The following is a 22,056-nucleotide window of genomic DNA, read 5'->3' as shown; positions in this document are numbered from 1 at the left end:
ATAGGTATTAGTTTTTGTCCAGATGGGATAGGGCAGTGTGCAGTGTCATGGCGATTGCGTCATCTGTGGACCTGTTGGGGCGGTATGCAAACTGAAGTGGGTCTAGGGTGGCGGTGATATGATCCTTGCCTAGTGCTTTAGACTGCTGCTCCACTTGGGATCCCTAATATTCTGAACCGTTTTCTCCATATACTGTAGTATCGTCCACGGAGAAAATTCTAATTAAAGGCACACCAAATTTAAAGGGATGGCTTTAGATAAATGTACTGAAAACCCTATAGGTTCAAAACGTTGGTTGAAAATACACTTGCACTTACGAGCTTAGATGGTTCTCAAATTAATCAGGTCTCTGCATATAAATACTTAGGGATATGGTTGGATGATAAACTGTCTTTTAAAATGCATATTAATGAACTTTGTAAACGGCTAAAAATCAAGCTAGGCTTCCTCTATAGAAACAGGACATGTTTGTCCTCTACAAATAGAAGACAAGTTGTGCAAGCTACTTTTATGTCTGTTATAGATTATGGGGATATTATTTAAATGCATGGTACGGCATCAACACTTAAATCGCTGGATGCTACTTATCATTGCGCATTTAGGTTTATTACGGGTGTTAGCTACAGAACTCACCTCTGTGTTTTATATCAAAATGTGGGTTGGACTTCGCTGTCCATGAGACGAGAACAACATGCTCTCGTATTTGTCTATAAATAGACAAATACGCCCTTAACCCGGGTGGCGCAGTGGTTAAGGGCGCTGTACTGCAGCACCAGCTGTGCCATCAGAGTCCCTGGGTTCGCGCCCAGGCTCTGTCGCAACCGGCTGCGCCCGGGAGGTCCGTGGGGCGACGCACAATTGGCCTAGCATCGTCCGGGTTAGGGAGGGCTTGGTCGGTAGGGATGTCCTTGTCTCATCGCGCACCAGCGACTCCTGTGGCGGGCCGGGCGCAGTGCGCGCTAACCAAGGTTGCCAGGTGCACGATGTACCCTCTGACACATTGGTGCGGCTGGCTTCCGGGTTGGATGCGCGCTGTGTTAAGAAGCAGTACGACTGGTTGGGTTGTGTATCGGAGGACGCATAACTTTCAACCTTCGTCTTTCCCGAGCCCGTACGGGAGTTGTAGCGATGAGACAAGATAGTAGCCTACTACAACAATTGGATACCACGAAATTGGGGAGAAAAAGGAGTAAAATAAAAAATAAATAAAAAATAAAGCACTTCTGACTAAACTACCTTCTTATTTATCATCACTCATCAATATTAGAATTAGAATTCCTAAAACCAGGTCTCAAGTGAGGCCCATGCGATTTCCACAGAGTTGGGTATGGCTGCCTTTTCCTGTTACGCTCCTTACTCTTCTCCCCCTGTCGCCCATTTTAAATATTTATTGGAGGATTGTTATTGTGGTATTGCTTGTAACTGTTTCCTGTAAAGCAAGTTCTTGTGTAAATGTAATCTGTTGCTGTATTTTTTTTGTGTTATCTGTGTTTCTTAATCATTGTACCTAAACTGTATGTGTAAACATGTATACGCAGGGCCCAGCTGTAAAAGATACCTTGGTCTCAGTCTGTGTTCCTTGTTGAAATAAAGGTATAATAATAATACTGAGTGAATACTCCACGAGAAAATGTCTTGTTTAGTTTCTTAATCATTGTACCTAAACTGTATGTGTAAACATGTATACGCAGGGCCCAGCTGTAAAAGATATCTTGGTCTCAGTCTGTGTTCCTTGTTGAAATAAAGGTATAATAATAATACTGAGTGAATACTCCACGAGAAAATCTGTTGGCCAGCAAGTGAGAGGGTTTTCAGCGGTTGAATTACATTTATTCAGCAAGCGCAGGGGAACCACACATGCAAAGCCTGTTACATAGGATAAGTCTGAATACCAACTACTAAGAAGTACGTAGGAATGGTGTGTGTAGGGAAGGTGTATATTTCCTACAGTAAGTCTGAATCGGGCCCCAAATGAGTTATCTGGTATTATAGTTTATCAGTGCTTCTAAGTAATCAGTCACAGACTGTACTTTACGGTAGTATTTCCAGTAGTTTCCTAGTGTTTACTAGAAGATTATGTGGTAACAATACTTTCTGGTACTTTAAATAATTATGGCCTACTTGATGTTGCTTGTTTTAGTGAATTCTAAAGAAAGAAGAATTGTATTTCTGTGTGATGTTTTCAGTTTGCCCTATACTTTCGAAGTAACATATTCAGAAAGCATCTCAGAGTAGGAGTGCTGATGTACAATCAGTTTCTAATTTAGATCAAAATGTTTAAAAATTATATTGACTGGGAAGACCTGATCCTAGATCAGCACTCCTACTCTGAGACACATTGTGAATAAAGGCCAATGTCTGTACCGTTAGATACAGTGCCTTACTTCTGTCTCGTTGATGGTAGGTAATGAGTGATAACAGAGATTCCTAATGGGATAGTTCACCCAAATTACAAAATTACATATTGGTTTCCTTACCATGTAAGCAGTCTATGGACAAGGCATGACCACCATGCTTTGGTTTTGTTTTTACCATGTAAGCAGTCTATGGACAAGGTATGACCACCATGCTTTGGTTTTGTTTTTACCATGTAAGCAGTCTATGGACAAGGTATGACCACCATGCTTTGGTTTTGTTTTTACCATGTAAGCAGTCTATGGACAAGGCATGACCACCATGCTTTGGTTTTGTTTTTACCGTGTAAGCAGTCTATGGACAAGGCATGACCACCATGCTTTGGTTTTGTTTTTACCATGTAAGCAGTCTATGGACAAGGCATGACCACCATGCTTTGGTTTTGTTTTTACCATGTAAGCAGTCTATGGACAAGGCATGACCACCATGCTTTGTTTTTGTTTTTACCATGTAAACAGTCTATGGACAAGGTATGACCACCATGCTTTGGTTTTGTTTACCTGATCACTGTTTCAAATGCTATTTTTTTGCATTTGTGGCCCAAATCCAATGCAAGTCAATAATATCATATTATCATTTTCGCTCTTCATATCCAATCAAGTATTAATAAATGTATTGTGGAACTCAATTAAGTGACATATAGTTTCAACTGTTTCAACAGAAACTGAACTGATAAATAATCATACAGGATAGCACATTGTATGTCCAGTGGTGGCCCGAAATTATTGACACCCTTGATAAATATGAGCAAAATTGACTGTATAAAATAAATAATTACATTATGGTATACTTTTTACAACTATATTATTTTATACTAATACAATTTCTCAGATTGATTTTGTTTAACAAGTAATACTTTTTATCTCAAAAAGGTAGGGGTAAAAATGATTGACACCCCTGTTTTCAATACCTTTCAATACCTCACCTTGTGAGGTTAATGACACTGAGCCTTTTTCCATTGGGATGTATCAAACTGTCGCACGCAACATATACCCATGTTTTCATTGATAAATCGGAGCCATATTACATTTTGCGGGAATACTAGGCGCACGCAAGGTCCAAGTACACCAAGACAGTCGTGAAGAGGGCACGACAAAACCTATTCCCCCTCAGGAGACTGAAAAGATTTGGCATGAGTCCTCAGATCCTCAAAGGTTCTACAGCTGCACCATCGAGAGCATCCTGACTGGTTGCATCTCTGCCTGGTAAGGCAACTGCTCAACCTCCGACCGCAAGGCACTACAGAGGGTAATGCGTACGGCCGGGTACATCACTGGGTCCAAGCTTCCTGCCATCCAGGACTTCTATACCAGGCGGTGTCAGAGGAAGGCCCTAAAAATTGTCAGACTCCAGCCACCCTAGTCATAGACTGTTCTCTCTGCTACCGCACGGCAAGCGGTATCGGAGTGCCAAGTCTAGGTCCAAGAGGCTTCTAAACAGCTTCTACCCCCAAGACTCCTGAACATCTAATCAAATGGCTACCCAGACTATTTGCATTGCCCCACCCCCTCTTTTACGCCACTGCTACTCTCTGTTATTACCTATGCATAGTCACTTTAATAACTCTACCTACATGTACATATTACCTCAATTACCTCGACTAACCGGTGCCCCCACACATTGACTCTGTACCGGTACCCCTTGTATATAGTCTCGCTATTGTTATTTTACTGCTGCTCTTTAATTTCTTGTTCCTTTTATTTCTTATTCTTATTCATATTTTTTAAACTGCATTGTTGGTTATGGGCTTGTAAGTAAGAATTTCACTGTAAGGTCTGTTGTATTCAGTGCATGTGACTAATACAATTTGATACAATTTTATTTGATTTAATTTGAATTTGAGTATTTTTTTGTAAGCACACACCTTTGATAAATGAGGCCCCAGGTGTTTACATTTGTTTGATGAGAAGGAAATAAATATCTTTGGCCATGCATCCCAGTGATGGGTTTGGCATCAAAATGAGAATGCATGAGCAGAAAAGAACCCATTCCTACTGTAAAATATGGTGGTGGTTCTTTGATGTTATGGGGATATTTTGCTTCCACTAGTTCTGGGGCACTTGTTAAGGTCAATGGCATCATGCACTTTACCCAGTACCAGGACATTTTAGCCAAAAACCTGGTTGCCTCTGCCAGGAGGCTGAAACTTGGCCGCAAGTGGATCTTCCAGCAATACAATAACCCTATGCCACAGGAAGTACAAGTTCTGAGGATACTGCAGCACCCCCTAATCTTTTTTTTTAATGTTATATATTTTTTAATAAAAAAAAAACAGTTTCTCACACTAGTCCTGTATTAGCGGACCGATATAGCCGTCTGTAGTTCCGGCTAAAACACATTTTCAGTGCGGTTATCCTGAAAAGGTATTGAAAACAGGGGTGTCAATCATTTTGACTCCTACCTTTTTGAGAAAATGTACTTGTTAATCTGAGCAATTTTTTTAGTATAAAATAATATAATTTCCCAAATATTTTAAGCAAACTTTATAGCTCAGTATCTGAATAGTATTTATTTAATAATAAGTATATGAATAGCCAGATTGCTAAATAGTCAAAGAATAGTCAATGAATGGTACCCAAACTATCTCCACTGACTCTATCTCCACTGACTAGCTAACTGCTAGTCCTTGCTAACTGCTTGCTTGCTAACCCGGTCTGCTAACTGCTAGCTTGCCTGCCCGGTCTGCTAACTGCTAACTCTTGCAAACTGCCTGCTTGCTAACCCGGTCTGTTAACTGCTAGCTTGCCCTGGTCTACTACCTGCTATCCCATGCTAACTGCTTGCTTGCTAACCCGACCTTCTAACTGCTAGCTTGCCCTGGTCTACTAGCTGCTAGCTTGTTTAGCGCCGGCCTACTAACTGTTAGCTTGTTAGCCTGCTAACTGTCTGAATCGCCGTGTCCCCAGCCAGCCCAACCACTCACTGGATCCATATGTTCACTTGGCTACGCATGCCTCTCTCTAATATCAATATGCCTTGTCCAAGTAAAACTAAATGCATGCTTTTCAATCGACCGCTGCCCGCACCTGCTCGCCCATCCAGCATCACTACTTTGGACGGCCCCGACTTAGAATACGTGGACAACTACAAATACATGGGTGTCTGGTTAGACTGCAAACTCTCCTTCCAGACTCACATTAAGCATCTCCAATCCAAAATTAAATCTAGAATTGGCTTCCTATATCGCAACAAAGCATCCTTCACTCATGTTGCCAAACATACCCTCGTAAAACTGACCATCCTACCGATCCTCGACTTCGGTGATGTCATCTATAAAATAGCCTCCAACACTCTACTCAACAAACTGGATGCAGTCTATCACAGTGCCATCCGTTTTGTCACCAAAGCCCCATACACTACCCACCATTGCGACCTGTACGCTCTCGTTGGTTGGCCCTCGCTTCATACTCGTCGCCAAACCCACTGGCTACAGGTTATCTACAAGTCTCTGCTAGGTAAAGCCCCGCCTTATCTCAGCTCACTGGTCACCATAGCAGCACCCACTTGTAGCACGCGCTCCAGCAGGTATATCTCACTGGTCACCCCCAAAGCCAATTCCTCCTTTGGTCGTCTTTCCTTCCAGTTCTCTGCTGCCCATGACTGGAACGAATTGCAAAAATCTCTGAAGCTGGAAACTCATATCTCCCTCACTAGCTTTAAGCACCAGCTGTCAGAGCATTTTACAGATCACTGCACCTGTACTTAGCCTATCTGTAAACAGCACATCTATCTACCTACCTCATCCCCATACTGGTATTTATTTATTTATTTTGCACCCCAGTATCTCTACCTGCACATTCATCTTCTGCCGATCTACCATTCCAGTGTTTAATTGTTATATTGTAATTACTTCGCCACCATGGCCTATTTATTTCCTTAACTTACCTAATTACCTAATCACTCACTGTATATAGACTTTTTGTTTTCTTTTGTTCTACTGTATTATTGACTGTATGTTTTGTTTATTCCATGTGTAACTCTGTGTTGTTGTATGTGTCGAATTGCTACGCTTTATCTTGGCCAGGTCGCAGTTGCAAATGAGAACTTGTTCTCAACTAGCCTACCTGGTTAAATAAAGGTGAAATAAAATAAAATATCTTGCACTGACCCTACGCACACTCACTATTTTGACACACCCACTTAAAGCCAACACACATTCAAATAGACTACGCACACACACATAACACAACACAAACACACATACATACACATTACACACACACTTTTAAAGTCATCATTTGCTGCTGCTACTCTGTTCTTTATTTTATTCTTATTATTATCTATCCTGAGTCACTTTACCCTGCCTTCATGTACGTATCTACCTCAAATACCTCGTACCTCTGCACATTGATCTGGTACTGGTACTCCCTGTTTTTAGCTCCATTCTAAAGTATTTTACTGTTATTCCTCGTGTTTGAATTAAAATACTAATTTAATAATTATTTTTAAACTGTGCATCACTGAGGGCTCGTAAGAAAGCTTCTTCTTTTTTTAAACCTTTAACTAGGCAAGTCCGTTAAGAACAAATTCTTATTTTCAATACACGGCCTAAGAACAGTGGGTTAACTGCCTTGTTCAGGGGAAGAATGACAGATTTGTACCTTTTCAGCTCGGGGATTCGATCTATCGATCTTGAAATTGCGATCTGGCAATTTAACGGTAAAGTCTACACCAGTTGTATTTGGCACAAATAACATTTCGTTTGAATGATTTATTTTATAAAGTCATCTTTATCAATTGTGTCAATCATTTTGGAACACACTGTATGTCCACATACAATCCATTAATGAAAGTCACAGTTCACTCCAATGTTTGTCGAAAGTGGTCTTATGTTATTTACAGAATCCAGCCACATGCCTTGCCCAAATGAACTGTATAACATCAGAGTTCTATAATTGCCATGGCGCCTAGTGGCAGCCTAGGCAAAGAGCTCATGTAAATGTTGTACATATTTAATTGTTTTTATGTAAATACTTTTTACAAACTTCATTTTTCAACAGCTAAAAGCATGCAGATCAAGTCTTGATATCATGAATTGGAATCCTGCCTGTGTCTTGATGAAAATCAGCAAGGCCAATAAGCTAGCTAATGCTAGCTCGCGGGTGTATGTTCCATTACAACACCTTTGGGTTGTTTTTCAACAATGGTGACCCAAGAGGAGGCTATGCATGCAGAGTTGACAGGGATCCAGCTTTTTCATTGCTTAGGGGGTACTTCTGAAGTAAGGAGTGGGCTGTACTCTGTGAGGAGCTCATCACAGAGTCCCAGTAGTAAAGTAAAGTAAAGAGCTGCAAAAAGGCTGAGACGCCCTGCCACCATCCCCCCCCCCCCCCCGCTGACTATCAGATCATCAGATCCTCTCATGACCTTCTCCTCCCTCCTGAATCCTCCTCCCCCCCCCCTCCTCCCTCTCTGCAGATGACTTCGTCAACCATTTTGAAAAGAAGGTCGACGACATCCGATCCTCGTTTGCTAAGTCAAACGACACCGCTGGTTCTGCTCACACTGCCCTACCCTGTGCTCTGACCTCTTTCTCCCCTCTCTCTCCAGATGAAATCTCGCGTCTTGTGACGGCCGGCCGCCCAACAACCTGCCCGCTTGACCCTATTCCCTCCTCTCTTCTCCAGACCATTTCCGGAGACCTTCTCCCTTACCTCACCTCGCTCATCAACTCATCCCTGACCGCTGGCTACGTCCCTTCTGTCTTCAAGAGAGCGAGAGTTGCACCCCTTCTGAAAAAACCTACACTCGATCCCTCCGATGTCAACAACTACAGACCAGTATCCCTTCTTTCTTTTCTCTCCAAAACTCTTGAACGTGCCGTCCTTGGCCAGCTCTCCCGCTATCTCTCTCAGAATGACCTTCTTGATCCAAATCAGTCAGGTTTCAAGACTAGTCATTCAACTGAGACTGCTCTTCTCTGTATCACGGAGGCCCTCCGCACTGCTAAAGCTAACTCTCTCTCCTCTGCTCTCATCCTTCTAGACCTATCGGCTGCCTTCGATACTGTGAACCATCAGATCCTCCTCTCCACCCTCTCCGAGTTGGGCATCTCCGGCGCGGCCCACGCTTGGATTGCGTCCTACCTCACAGGTCGCTCCTACCAGGTGGCGTGGCGAGAATCTGTCTCCTCACCACGCGCTCTCACCACTGGCGTCCCCCAGGGCTCTGTTCTAGGCCCTCTCCTATTCTCGCTATACACCAAGTCACTTGGCTCTGTCATAACCTCACATGGTCTCTCCTATCATTGCTATGCAGACGACACACAATTAATCTTCTCCTTTCCCCCTTCTGATGACCAGGTGGCGAATCGCATCTCTGCATGTCTGGCAGACATATCAGTGTGGATGACGGATCACCACCTCAAGCTGAACCTCGGCAAGACGGAGCTGCTCTTCCTCCCGGGAAGGACTGCCCATTCCATGATCTCGCCATCACGGTTGACAACTCCATTGTGTCCTCCTCCCAGAGCGCTAAGAACCTTGGCGTGATCCTGGACAACACCCTGTCGTTCTCAACTAACATCAAGGCGGTGGCCCGTTCTTGTAGGTTCATGCTCTACAACATCCGCAGAGTACGATTTTCTTGGCAGGTTGGAACTGCTCGGTAACCATTGCTGTTGGCGTGGAAAGCTCACCCGACCTGCCTCACACAGGAAGCAGCGCAGGTCCTAATCCAGGCACTTGTCATCTCCCGTCTGAATTACTGCAACTCGCTGTTGGCTGGGCTCCCTGCCTGTGCCATTAAACCCCTACAACTCATCCAGAATGCCGCAGCCCGTCTGGTGTTCAACCTTCCCAAGTTCTCTCACGTCACCCCGCTCCTCCGCTCTCTCCACTGGCTTCCAGTTGAAGCTCGCATCCGCTACAAGACCATGGTGCTTGCCTACGGAGCTGTGAGGGGAACGGCACCTCAGTACCTCCAGGCTCTGATCAGGCCCTACACCCAAACAAGGGCACTGCGTTCATCCACCTCTGGCCTGCTCTTTATTTTTGCCTCCCTACCACTGAGGAAGTACAGTTCCTGCGCAGCCCAGTCAAAACTGTTCGCTGCTCTGGCCCCCCAATGGTGGAACAAACTCCCTCACGACGCCAGGACAGCGGAGTCAATCACCACCTTCCGGAGACACCTGAAACCCCACCTCTTTCAGGAATACCTAGGATAGGATAAAGTAATCCTTCTCACCCCCCCTTAAAAGATTTAGATGCACTATTGTAAAGTGGCTGTTCCACTGGATGTCTTAAGGTGAACGCACCAATTTGTAAGTCGCTCTGGATAAGAGCATCTGCTAAATGACTTAAATGTAAATGTAAATGTAATGACTGCGGCTGTCCATCTTCTGAAGGCTTCAAGAAGCACTCAAACAGACTTGATCTAGCTACTGTTGTATATTTCTTTTTAAATTGCTCGTTTATTTTGCTTAACAAGCGTTTTGAAATTCTGTCTGTAATGAAAAGAGTGAGATTATTTTCATTTGTCAAACAGCAGCCAAGCATCAATCATCATGTCACCAGATTTTTTAAAACATTTTATTCTATTTCACCATTATTTAACCAGGTAGGCCAGTTGAGAACAAGTTCTCATTTACAACTCCGACCTGGCCAAGATAAAGCAAAGCATTGCGACAAAAACAACAACACAGAGTTACACATAAACAAACGTACAGTCAATAACACAATAGAAAAATGTATGTACAGTGTGTGCAAATGTAGAAGATTAGGGAGGTAAGGCAATAAATAGGCCATAGAGGCGAAATAATTACAATTTAGCATTAACACTGGAGTGATAGATGTGCAGATGATGATGTGCAAGTAGAGATACAAAAGACTAAGAAGATAAATAACAATATGGGGATGAGGTAGTTGGGTGTGCTATTTACAGATTGGCTGTGTACAGGTACAGAGATCGGTAAGCTGCTCTGACAGCAGATGCTTAAAGGTAGAGAGGGAGATATACAGTGCCTTGCGAAAGTATTCGGCCCACTTGAACTTTGCGATCTTTTGCCACATTTCAGGCTTCAATCATAAAGATATAAATCTGTATTTTTTTGTGAAGAATCAACAACAAGTGGGACACAATCATGAAGTGGAAAGACATTTATTGGATATTTCAAACTTTTTTAACAAATCAAAAACTGAAAAATTGGGCGTGCAAAATTATTCAGCCCCCTTAAGTTAATACTTTGTAGCGCCACCTTTTGCTGCGATTACAGCTGTAAGTCGCTTGGGGTATGTCTCTATCAGTTTTGCACATCGAGAGACTGAAATTTTATCCCATTCCTCCTTGCAAAACAGCTCGAGCTCAGTGAGGTTGGATGGAGAGCATTTGTGAACAGCAGTTTTCAGTTCTTTCCACAGATTCTCGATTGGATTCAGGTCTGGACTTTGACTTGGCCATTCTAACACCTGGATATGTTTATTTTTGAACCATTCCATTGTAGATTTTGCTTTATGTTTTGGATCATTGTCTTGTTGGAAGACAAATCTCCGTCCCAGTCTCAGGTCTTTTGCAGACTCCATCAGGTTTTCTTCCAGAATGGTCCTGTATTTGGCTCCATCCATCTTCCCATCAATTTGAACCATCTTCCCTGTCCCTGCTGAAGAAAAGCAGGCCCAAACCATGATGCTCCCACCACCATGTTTGACAGTGGGGATGGTGTGTTCAGGGTGATGAGCTGTGTTGCTTTTACGCCAAACATAACGTTTTGCATTGTTGCCAAAAAGTTCAATTTTGGTTTCATCTGACCAGAGCACCTTCTTCCACGTGTTTGGTGTGTCTCCCAGGTGGCTTGTGGCAAACTTTAAACAACACTTTTTATGGATATCTTTAAGAAATGGCTTTCTTCTTGCCACTCTTCCATAAAGGCCAGATTTGTGCAATATACGACTGATTGTTGTCCTATGGACAGAGTCTCCCACCTCAGCTGAAGATCTCTGCAGTTCATCCAGAGTGATCATGGGCCTCTTGGCTGCATCTCTGATCAGTCTTCTCCTTGTATGAGCTGAAAGTTTAGAGGGACGGCCAGGTCTTGGTAGATTTGCAGTGGTCTGATACTCCTTTCATTTCAATATTATCGCTTGCACAGTGCTCCTTGGGATGTTGAAAGCTTGGGAAATCTTTTTGTATCCAAATCCGGCTTTAAACTTCTTCACAACAGTATCTCGGACCTGCCTGGTGTGTTCCTTGTTCTTCATGATGCGGTCTGCGCTTTTAACGGACCTCTGAGACTATCACAGTGCAGGTGCATTTATAAGGAGACTTGATTACACACAGGTGGATTGTATTTATCATCATTAGTCATTTAGGTCAACATTGGATCATTCAGAGATCCTCACTGAACTTCTGGAGAGAGTTTGCTGCACTGAAAGTAAAGGGGCTGAATAATTTTGCACGCAAATTTTTCAGTTTTTGATTTGTTAAAAAAGTTTGAAATATCCAACAAATGTCGTTCCACTTCATGATTGTGTCCCACTTGTTGTTGATTCTTCACAAAAAAATACAGTTTTATATCTTTATGTTTGAAGCCTGAAATGTGGCAAAAGGTTGCAAAGTTCAAGGGGGCCGAATACTTTCGCAAGGCACTGTAAGTCTCCAGCTTCAGTGATTTTTGCAATTCGTTCCAGTCATTGGCAGCAGAGAACTTGTCGAATAAGATCCTCAATATTTATTGGAAAGGAGCATCAAGATCATCACCTTGCACTTTCACCACCCTGTGAAGTTCATCATCATTTATTTCATCTGTAGCCATAAAACATTACCTGAGTCGTAGTCGGAGGACCACACAACATGTCATCGTGTGACTCCAAGTTTACTTTGATATGATGGTTATTATATCAATATTTGAGCGTTTTCATAATTAATTTTACAGACACAAAAAGATCCCACCTTATCTAGCGTATTTTGTTTTGTCGACATTTGGAAAGTTTATGACAAATTTTCTGTTTCCATCAGGCCTGTCATACATTTTTTAAATCCGGCATGTACTTTACGTGCATAAAAAGGTTGGATTGGAAACCTGGTTATTGTGACAAAATACAGCTTAAATGTTGAAAATGTATTTCACACAATTTTATCACTTCCATCTACATTTAACTTAATGACATTTTCGTGGGGGAAATATACTCAAATTTGGGTTCCTCAATACTAAATGTATCATATATGTGAAGGGAGATGTCCATTGGCACTGTCCTTTGTGTATTGACGTTTGTGGATATATTGAAACTCAAAATCAATTATTCAACCCTACGCACCCTCCCCTACCCCTTCTGTCCTCATCCTCTCTTTCTCACACACACACACACACACACACACACACACACACACACACACGTGTCGGTGTACTGGGACGATTGCATGAGGGATACATGTCAGCTGGGTCAATGGCTAGGGAGTCAGATGGGGTTGAGTGGTAGCATTGGGCACGGCTGGGATAGCGACGGGAGAGAAAAGGTCAGGCAATGTAAAGTATTTGTTGTGCTGATGCAGGAGGGGACAGCTGCTGGGAGAGATCAGATGCTGGAGGGGGGGGGGGTAGATTGGTGAGCGAGGCTGCAGCAGGTTCAACTTTTTATAGGTCGCCCCTCTCTCCTAAAAGTGGAGGAGGTGGAGGCTGACCTCCAGCTCTTACGTAAAGGGGTTACATACTTTTACTACGTTTCACTCTATCTTTTAAGGGTCCCACTTTACATTAAGTTGCTCTTATTCCTGTATAATAACACCACACTGAACCTCACACCCAATATTTTGACCATGTCCACTTTCGCAATGATGGTGCTGTGAATTAAAGGTTAACACTTTATATGAAATGTTAGACCTATTTAATAACGATGTAATTACTCAAGTAATAACGTTGTGTTATCTTATATTATAAGTTAATATAGTAGTTGCTTTGTAATTGCATGGTCATGAAGTTAAATGGCTATTGATAATGAATGACAAAAGTTGCTGAACTTGCTATCAGGAGGCAACTACTAAATAACTTTCATATGGGTGGGTGGGTCTAATCCTGAATGCTGATTGGTTAAAACCACATTCCAACCAGTGTCTATTCCACAAGTTACCACCAGCTAAATCTGACGTTAAAATGCCTCTTCCATCTTTTATTTTTTATTTAACCTTTATTTAACTAGGCAAGTCAGTTAAGAACAAATTTGTATAAAACTTGCTGTCTGTCTCTCTGACATTTGCAACATTATATAAAAATTCAAATTCGATCTCCAGCTGTCCCATAGTAATGAACTTGTCGGGTGTCGTGACGAGACAGACAGGCAGGCAGCTTTTCTCAGCCAGTCGAAATCATGAATCAGTATCATTTTTATGGATATATACAAAGAACAGTCAATAGAAAACAGGTCAAACGAAATGAAGTGTAGCTAGTTTGCAGTCTTTTCGTCTTTTCAGCGAACCGAAGTGATTGTGCTTGCTGTGTTGTTGGCTAGCTCCTCTGAACAGTGTCCTGACGAGAGAGCATTTTTTTATGTCAGGTGAAATCGTGCATCATTATGGATGTATCCAAACAAATGTCACTAGAAAACAGCTTAAACAAATGCAAATGCAGCTACCTTGTTGTTATTCTGGCCACACTGTTTGGCATAACTGTAAGTCAGCTGTAGTTGCCTAGCTAGCAAGCAAGGAATAAGAACGTTGCCAGCCAGAATGGCAATAGAACGTTTAGAACGAACGACTGGGTCGTGTCTATAGTTACAGAACAAAAAGACTTAATGTAGGGTCGTGTCTCCGGCAACCGAACTGATAGAAAAACGACCAGCCCGCTTGGGAATCAACCCTAGATATGTGTCGGCATAATATCTTGTGGAAGGATGAAATAGTATGAATTAAATTAATCAAAATAACTTTTAAAATGAAAATATGTAAATAAATGTTTTGAATATGTTGGTAACCTGTTGTTTAAAAGTGATAATTCCCACAAAGACTTTGTCTCGGGCCTAACAACACCTGTGTCAATATATCCTCCAAACACTGGCTACGAGGGCATTATCACTTAAATAACAGCATGCTAGTACGATGTTATTGCTGTAGCATGATGTACTACAGCAGAGGATCCCAACCTTTTTCGGTTACTGTACCACCAACTTAATTTTGCTCTGCCGGGAGTACCCTAGAAGTACCCCCTCTTGTGCATTTTACCAGTAGGCCTATGGTCTCCTGAGTCTTCTCAAGTACCCCCTGTGGTTAGGTCAAATACCCCCAGGGGTCCTAGTACCCCTGGTTGGGAACCACTGTACTACAGCATGCACAATGCTCTGTGTTACATATCCAGTTTTATCTTCATAAAGGGCATCCCTAAAGCTAACATAGTGGTGTCCTGTCTCTTTATCAATACAATTAAATAATGAACCTTGTCCATGCCAGAAAAGCCCATAGGACAGGAGCCTATCTCCTGTTTCTGTAGCATGAGGTAGCTTGATGTACACCTGGACAGGATGCCAGTATATCACCGGGCCTCACCACCAATCCATCTACTTAATGCCGAGTGCCAAGCATCGGGTCCCATTTTTAGAGTCTTTGCTATGACTCACCGGGATTGAACCCCCAACCTTCCAATGTCAGGGAAGACACTCTAAACACAAGGCCACTGAATTAGCCTCTGAACACAATTTATTGAGTAATTAGTATCACACAGGTATAATAGTTCATGTGAGTGTTTAATTTACTGCACCATTGTTGCAAAAGTGGATGTGGTCAAAATATTGGGTGTGAGGTTCGCCAAGAAAATAAAAACAAATGCAAGCCTTTTCAAATGAACCCTTGATCATGATGAAGTTTGATTGCATGTGTCCTTGACCACCATCCTTTGTTGTTTTTCTACACAGGAGTGCTTCTTGAGGAGCCTGTCCTGTGATAAGTAGATGTTTCATGGTAATCTTCTCACACCCTTCTTCGCACCCAGTCCACCAAATTCCACCTGAACCCACCGTGTTTCCAAGCCCAACCACCTGCCACCATCACCGCCCCCCAATCCAACCGGTGGTCTTTGCAGCACGTCTGTATCTGTAAAGCTATGCTTCATGCCTAATACTTGTTTGTTAAGGTAGCTACTGGCTTTGTATAACTGCTTTCAGATCTGTATTTAGATGACAGAACATTCCTTTTGTTCAAACGCAATTGGATTCAGGCACTGCAATATTGTGGTTCAAAAAGGAAATCATGTTTTCCAATTAAGATTCTATAAAAGTTACACACGTGCGTGTGTGCGTGCGCGAGTGTGATTGTCCCAACAAAAATATTTAATCAGTAGACGTACAATAGACCCTATTACACCATACATTGGAAAACATTTGCATTTGCAGGGGGGTTCATTCTAATTCAATGCATCATATAAATTGAAAATCCAATTCAGGAATTATTTTTGAGGGATTTTTTTTATTCTCTAAACTGAGGCGTTTCCTTTTTTCTTGGCTCTTTGGTGACCTGGAGAAGTAGTAACAAGATCACACTTCTAGCCGCACCCTTTGTTTCCTCCTTTTGCAGCTAATAGCCACACAGTTATTGGATTGTATGATTTGATGTGCTTTTATATGACATTCGTATGGCACTCTCCTTGTGTGCAAATACTATGATGAAAGACTTAAGAGAAACACACTAAGTGTGTTGCTGAGAAAAGCTGGAGCCCTGGGACCTGCCACATATTTAGTGGTTGTTTAGAGTCAGAGGTTGGCTATATAGTATATTTGGGGCAAATGTTTCCCAAGTAGCTTTACTGTAGGCTTAGGGTGGGACCTTACAGATAAAGTTGAGACATTTTATGGGATAACCTCCTCTATAGGTTTTGGCTAACTTTACACTCACGTGTAAAAGGAGAATGACATGGGTTAGGGTTAGTGTGTGTATGTACTGTATGTGTTTAGTAATTGTGAGGTATTATGCATTATGTGAACAGACAACAAGCTAGCGTGTTACAGAATAACTCAGATAAATTAGAAATGCATCAGTCGATCATTCATTCATACATAAGCATTTTTTTATTTAAGATTTCACAATGTTTTGGGTGGTTACCTACTTGTAAACAGGAACAGGAACGGGAAAGGAATTTATCTTTCCCTTTGATCCTTTTCTTAAATGGCAATTGTTTAAAAAATAGTGGATACTGCTAATTCATGCCCATTCTGAATACCAATTGTAAAAAATGCTTATATTCATATTCAAATCAGGACCAGGGTTGGGGTGAATTCAAATTTGAATTCAGTCATTTCAAGTTATGATTTGAAATCAAATGAATTCATTGAAAATGGCTCATTATTAAAACAAATTGGTATGTGGACTTTCACATTTATTAATACAATTTCAGCTCACACTCAGGGATGAATGAGCTAACATGAAATTGACTCCAAATTTAAAAAATATACTAATCTCTTTCTTTCCTTTTGAACAATTTTGCAGTGCAACAATAGACACTCACGCTTAGAGCAATGGTGCTTTCTTTAGTTTTTATTTTAGTTTTTAAGTTCCATGTTTGAATATGCATATTGTAGGTTGCTGTTTTTCTTGTTTTACACATTAGAAAATGCATTAAAGGTATTTTCAGCTGCTGGTCAGTCTTTGAACCTGAACAAATATATTTGAGTTTTCTGTCTGTGACGAAGTACTGTATAAAAAAGTACCCTGTGAGTTGATTCCACTGTGGAAGAAAGTATAGTCACAGTACAACCCACTGGGCCATGGATCTATAACATTTAATAAATGTTCACCTGTTACAAAAGGGTGGATTAAAATGACTAACGGTATTTCACCTTTATCATGCAAACATTTGGATTCAAACGTCAAACATGATAACTTTCAAAATGTCAAACCAGAGAAGACAATTTATTTGTATTTTTATTTTACATATCATTTCTTGTGTTGTTGGTTTTTATGAAATGGTTCATATACTGTGGTATGTAAACTGAATTTCCTTCTTAAGGGTGTGTAATTGCTGTTGGGCACATTAGTGCACTTGGCAAGCTAGATAAATGATTTTATTCACCAACCAAAAGCAGTGCATACTGTAACAGTTGAAGATTGGTTGATGATGTTTCTTGTCCTTCAAAAGGAAATTTGTTACGCATTAATCCTGATGAATTATTGAATAGTAGAATTGAAGTCTAATTTAATCCTGACACAAAGTAGCACATTCTACTGAACAGTACATTCACACTACTTACAGTGTCTTCAGAAAGTATGGACTTTTCCTAAATGTTTGCTGTGTTACAGCCTGCATTTAAAATGGATTCATTTGAGGTTTTGTGTCACACACAATAGCCCATAATGTCAAAGTGGAATTATGTTTTTAGTAATGTTATTTATTTTATTTTATTATTGTCAATTACATGGCTCACTCTGTGTGCACTAATAGTGTTTAACATGATTTTTTGAATGACTACATCCTCTCTGTACCCCACACATACAATTATCTGTAAGGTCCCTCAGTCAAGCAGTGAATTTCAAACACAGACCATGGAGTTTTTTCAATGCCTCTCAAAGTAGGGCACCTATTGGTAGATGGGTAAAAAAAAAAAAAAAAAAGCAGACATTGAATATCCTTTTGAGCGTGGTGAAGTTATTAATTACACTTTGGATGGTGTATCAATACACTAAGTCACTACAAAGATACAGGCATCCTTCCTTCGTAACTATGTTGCGTTTAAGGAAGGAAACCGCTCAGGGATTTCACCATGAAGCCAATGGTGACATTAAAACAGTTACAGAGTTGAATGGCTGTGATAGGAGAAAACTGAGGACAGATAAACAACATTGTAGTCACTCCACAATACTAACCTAATTGACAAGAGTGAAAAGAAGGAAGCCAGTACAAAATACAACTTTTCCAACAAGGCACTAAAGTAATACTGCAAAAAATGTGGCAAAGCAATGCCCTTTTTGTCCTGAATACAAAGTGTTATGTTTGGGGCAAATCCAATACAACCACTTTCCATATTTTCAAGCATAGTGGTGGCTGCATCATGTTATGGGTATGCTTGTAATTGTTAAGGACTGGGGAGTTTTTTAGGATAAAAAAGAAACAGAACTTAGCTAAGCACAGGCAAAATCCTAGAGGTTCGATCTGCTTTCCACCAGACACTGGCAGATGAATTCACCTTTCAGCAGGACAATAACCTAAAACATAAAGCCATATCTACACTGGAGTTGCTTACCAAGAAGACAGTGAATGTTCCTGAGTGGCCGAGTTACGCTTTGACTTAAATCTACTTGAAAATCTATGGCAAAGACCTCCAAATGGTTGTCTAGCAATGCTTAACAACCAATTTGACAGAGCTTGAATAATTTTTGTAAGAATAATGGGAAAATGTTGCACAATCCAGATGTGGAAAGCTCTTAGAGACTTACATAGAAAGACTCACAGCTGTAATCGCTGCCAAAAGGGTTTCTACAAAGTATTTACTCAGGGGTGTGAATACTTATGTGAATGAGACATTTCTGTATTTAATTTTCAATAAGTTAGCAAACATTTCGAAAACATGTTTTCACTTTGTCATTATGTGGTACCGTGTGTAGATGGGTGAGAATTTTTTATTTATTGAATACATTTTGAATTCCGGCTGTTAAGGCACTGTGTAAATATGTGTATTTCATTTTGAAATGTTAGATGTTCTTGTCTAGCTGACTACAACAGAAATATGTGTAACAGTGTCATTAACATGTCATTACCTTTAAGTCTGTTCATTGTATTTCCATTTCTGAAAAATGACAACCTGTCAGTAGCTCAACTTAGTGGATGTTAGAATTTCAGAACTTACTGAGTTATAATTTGTCACTAACATGAACAGTCATGATTTGACATTATATATGTTAAGTGTATGATATCATTATGTGGACTAATAAAGCTTAGTCAAAGTGATGACATCATTTAGTAAAGAGCTACCCAGTCACACTGTAGCATAAATTATGAGTAATTGAATAAGCAATCTCAGTTTACAACTTCACCTAAGCACAATATCCCTCCCCAAGCCCATGAATCTAACGGCTTTCGGGTTCCCTGATGCCCAATGAAAGAAACATTCAGTGTATATGCTTTGCTTTTTGAAAGATGTTGAAAGATGGATGGGGAAGTAATGTTGAGATGGGAGAAATGTACGTGAACGAACAAGAGAGAAAGAATGGCGCTATTAAGATTGATTGGCTACATTAGCCTTGGAGTCTGCAAGACAGTCGTACAAAAGAGACATTATATATATGTTGCATACGTTTTGTGCTTTATGGACTTAAGATGGCGGCCTAAGAAGGAGCACGAGACCGGGAGGTCAATGCAGAGTTTGTTTGTTAGATGAAGCAGTGCCGTGTTTGCACTTGCAAGGTGACAGTGATGAAACAGTGATGAAATATGACAAGTCGACTGAGGTGAAAAAAATGCACTGTAGGCCCAAAAGCCTACAAGTGTTTGGAATAAATCAAATTGCAAGCTAATTAACATTGTCTGTTGCGTATGTTGCTCATCATGGTTGTCTTGCTTGTGCCCATTTTCTATGCTAAGTTACTTCCATAACATATTGACAGTGATCAAAACATTGGGAATCACAGCTATCTTTAAACACACAAAGTGGTGTCCCAACCAGTGTTTTTCTGGTCAATTTGTATAATTTCTGTTGCTGGTAATATGATTTCCCCCCCAATCCTTTCCAGCAACTTTCTGCTCCACTGAATGAGCAACATGAGCTTTCTGCTCCTAGAAAAAATGAATCCCGAGCAAAAAATGTATCCTGCCCTGGGGCGGCAGGTAGCCTAGTGGTTTGAGCGTTGGACTAGTAACCGAAAGGTTGCGAGATTGAATCCCCGAGCTGACAAGGTAAAATCTGTCGTTCTGCCCCTGAACAAGGTAGTTAACCCACTGTTCCGAGGCCGTCATTGAAATTAAGAATTTGTTCGTAACTGACTTGCCTAGTTAAATAAAGGTAAATTAAATAAACAAAAAAACAAGAAGAGCATAGATTTTCTTCAGAGAGACACATAAAAATGTTTGTTGTCTGCTGAAGGGTGCAAGGTTAGCTTTCTGACGACCCTGAAACCTCACCCGACCCGGGCTTAAGTTCAACCTGACAGTTTGCTGGTGTGTTTACATTGTTGCCATGGAGGCAGTGAGACTGGCAGACAGCCCTTTGCACCCAGCTGCTCTCTGCACTTCCTAAAGAATCTCCATTAAGCCCCAGTTGTTGTGCTTGGATGCCAACCGGGGGCTCTGATGTCACAACTGCGACACAAGGCCAGACACGATTTATTGCCTCACCCGGGTCAGCAAATGGGTGCACGACTCACTCAGTGATCCTTCACACACACACTTACTCACTCTCATGTCATGCTAAAATCCAAATCAACCCATGGCCCTTAATTCCTAGCCACTCCGTAGATCTGAGAGGATTGGATAGGTGGAGAAGATATGGTGACATTTCCACACAGCCAATCATAAGGCAAGATGAAGCGATTTCCATGACGCTGATATCTCCGATCAACAGGACCGCCTGCAGTTTAGGGGTTAGGGGTCAATTTGGGATTCAGAATCAATGCTCTCCCCTGGTTGACATACTTTGCTTACGCTACATACCATCAACACACAGTGTCAAAAACATAACAGGACTTGGTTTCCCGCATTTGATGGGTTATTTTTTATACTATAAATCATTACTAAAGTGCAATGTTAATAGGCTTGTGAAGTATTTGAACCATATCCTGTAAATATACATTGCTTTCAGAAAGTATTTATACCCCTTAACTTATTCCACATTTTGTTGTGTTAAAGCCTGCATTTCTCCCATTCTTCCTTGCAGATTTCTCAAGTTCTGTTAGAAGGGGAGCAGAGGTGAACAGCAATTTAAAAATCTTTCCAAAGATTTTCAATGGGAATCAAGTCTGGGCATTGGCTGGGCCACTCAAAGACTTTCACATTCTTGTTCTGAAGCCATTCCAGCATTGCTTTTTCTATATGCTTGGGGTCATTGTCCTGTTGGAATGTAAATCTTCCTTTGCACTCTGAAGCAGGTTCTCATTAAGGATTTGCCTGTATTTGGCTCCATTAATTGTTCCCTCTAACCTTACCAATCTCTGCCAATGAAAAGCATCCCCATAGCATGATGCTGCCACCACCATGCTTCACGTTAGGGATGGTGTTAGATGGGCGATGAGCTGTGCCTGGTTTTCTCCAGACATAGTGCTGTGCATTCAGGCTTCAGAGTAAAATTTGTCTCATCGGACCACAGAATCTTTTGCCTTATGCTCGGAGTCTTTCACTTGCCTTTTTGCAAACTCCAGGTGTGTTGTCATATTCCTTTTTCACAGGAGTGGCTTCCGTCTGGCCACTCTCCCATAAAGACCAGATTGGTGAAGTGCTGTAGAGACTGTTGTCCTTCTGGCAGGTTGTCCCATCTCAGCCAAGGAACTCTGTAGTTCTGTCAGAGTGGTCATAGGGTTCTTGGTCAGGGAGGTGACCAAGGTCCTTCTTGCCCGGTTGCTCAGCTTGGTCGGACGGCCAGCTCAAGGCAGAGTCTGGGTAGTTCCATACTTTTTCAATTTCCCAATGACTGAGGCCACTGTGCTTTTGGAACCTCTAGAAATGGTTTTCTACCCCAGCTATATGCCTCATCACAATTCTATCATCTTGCAGATCTACAGACAGTTCCTTGGACTTCATGGTAC

General features: G+C 41.4%; 1 protein-coding gene across 1 annotated transcript in view; it reads left to right on the top strand.

The window, feature by feature from the left end:
• Nucleotides 1–19,836, top strand: part of LOC115145816 (uncharacterized protein C4orf54-like) — a 30,261-nt gene extending 10,425 nt beyond the window's left edge. The window contains exon 2 of the mRNA XM_029687359.2: nucleotides 15,249–19,836. The gene's annotated coding sequence lies outside the window, so the exon portion shown is untranslated. The remainder of the gene's footprint in view (nucleotides 1–15,248) is intronic.
• Nucleotides 19,837–22,056: the final 2,220 nt, after the last annotated feature.

Source organism: Oncorhynchus nerka, linkage group LG18 (genome assembly GCF_034236695.1).
Source record: "Oncorhynchus nerka isolate Pitt River linkage group LG18, Oner_Uvic_2.0, whole genome shotgun sequence".
NCBI classification, from domain to species: Eukaryota; Metazoa; Chordata; class Actinopteri; order Salmoniformes; family Salmonidae; genus Oncorhynchus; species Oncorhynchus nerka.
The sequence above is the reverse complement of the archived record's forward strand: the minus strand, read 5'-3'. Positions and strand labels throughout refer to the sequence as shown.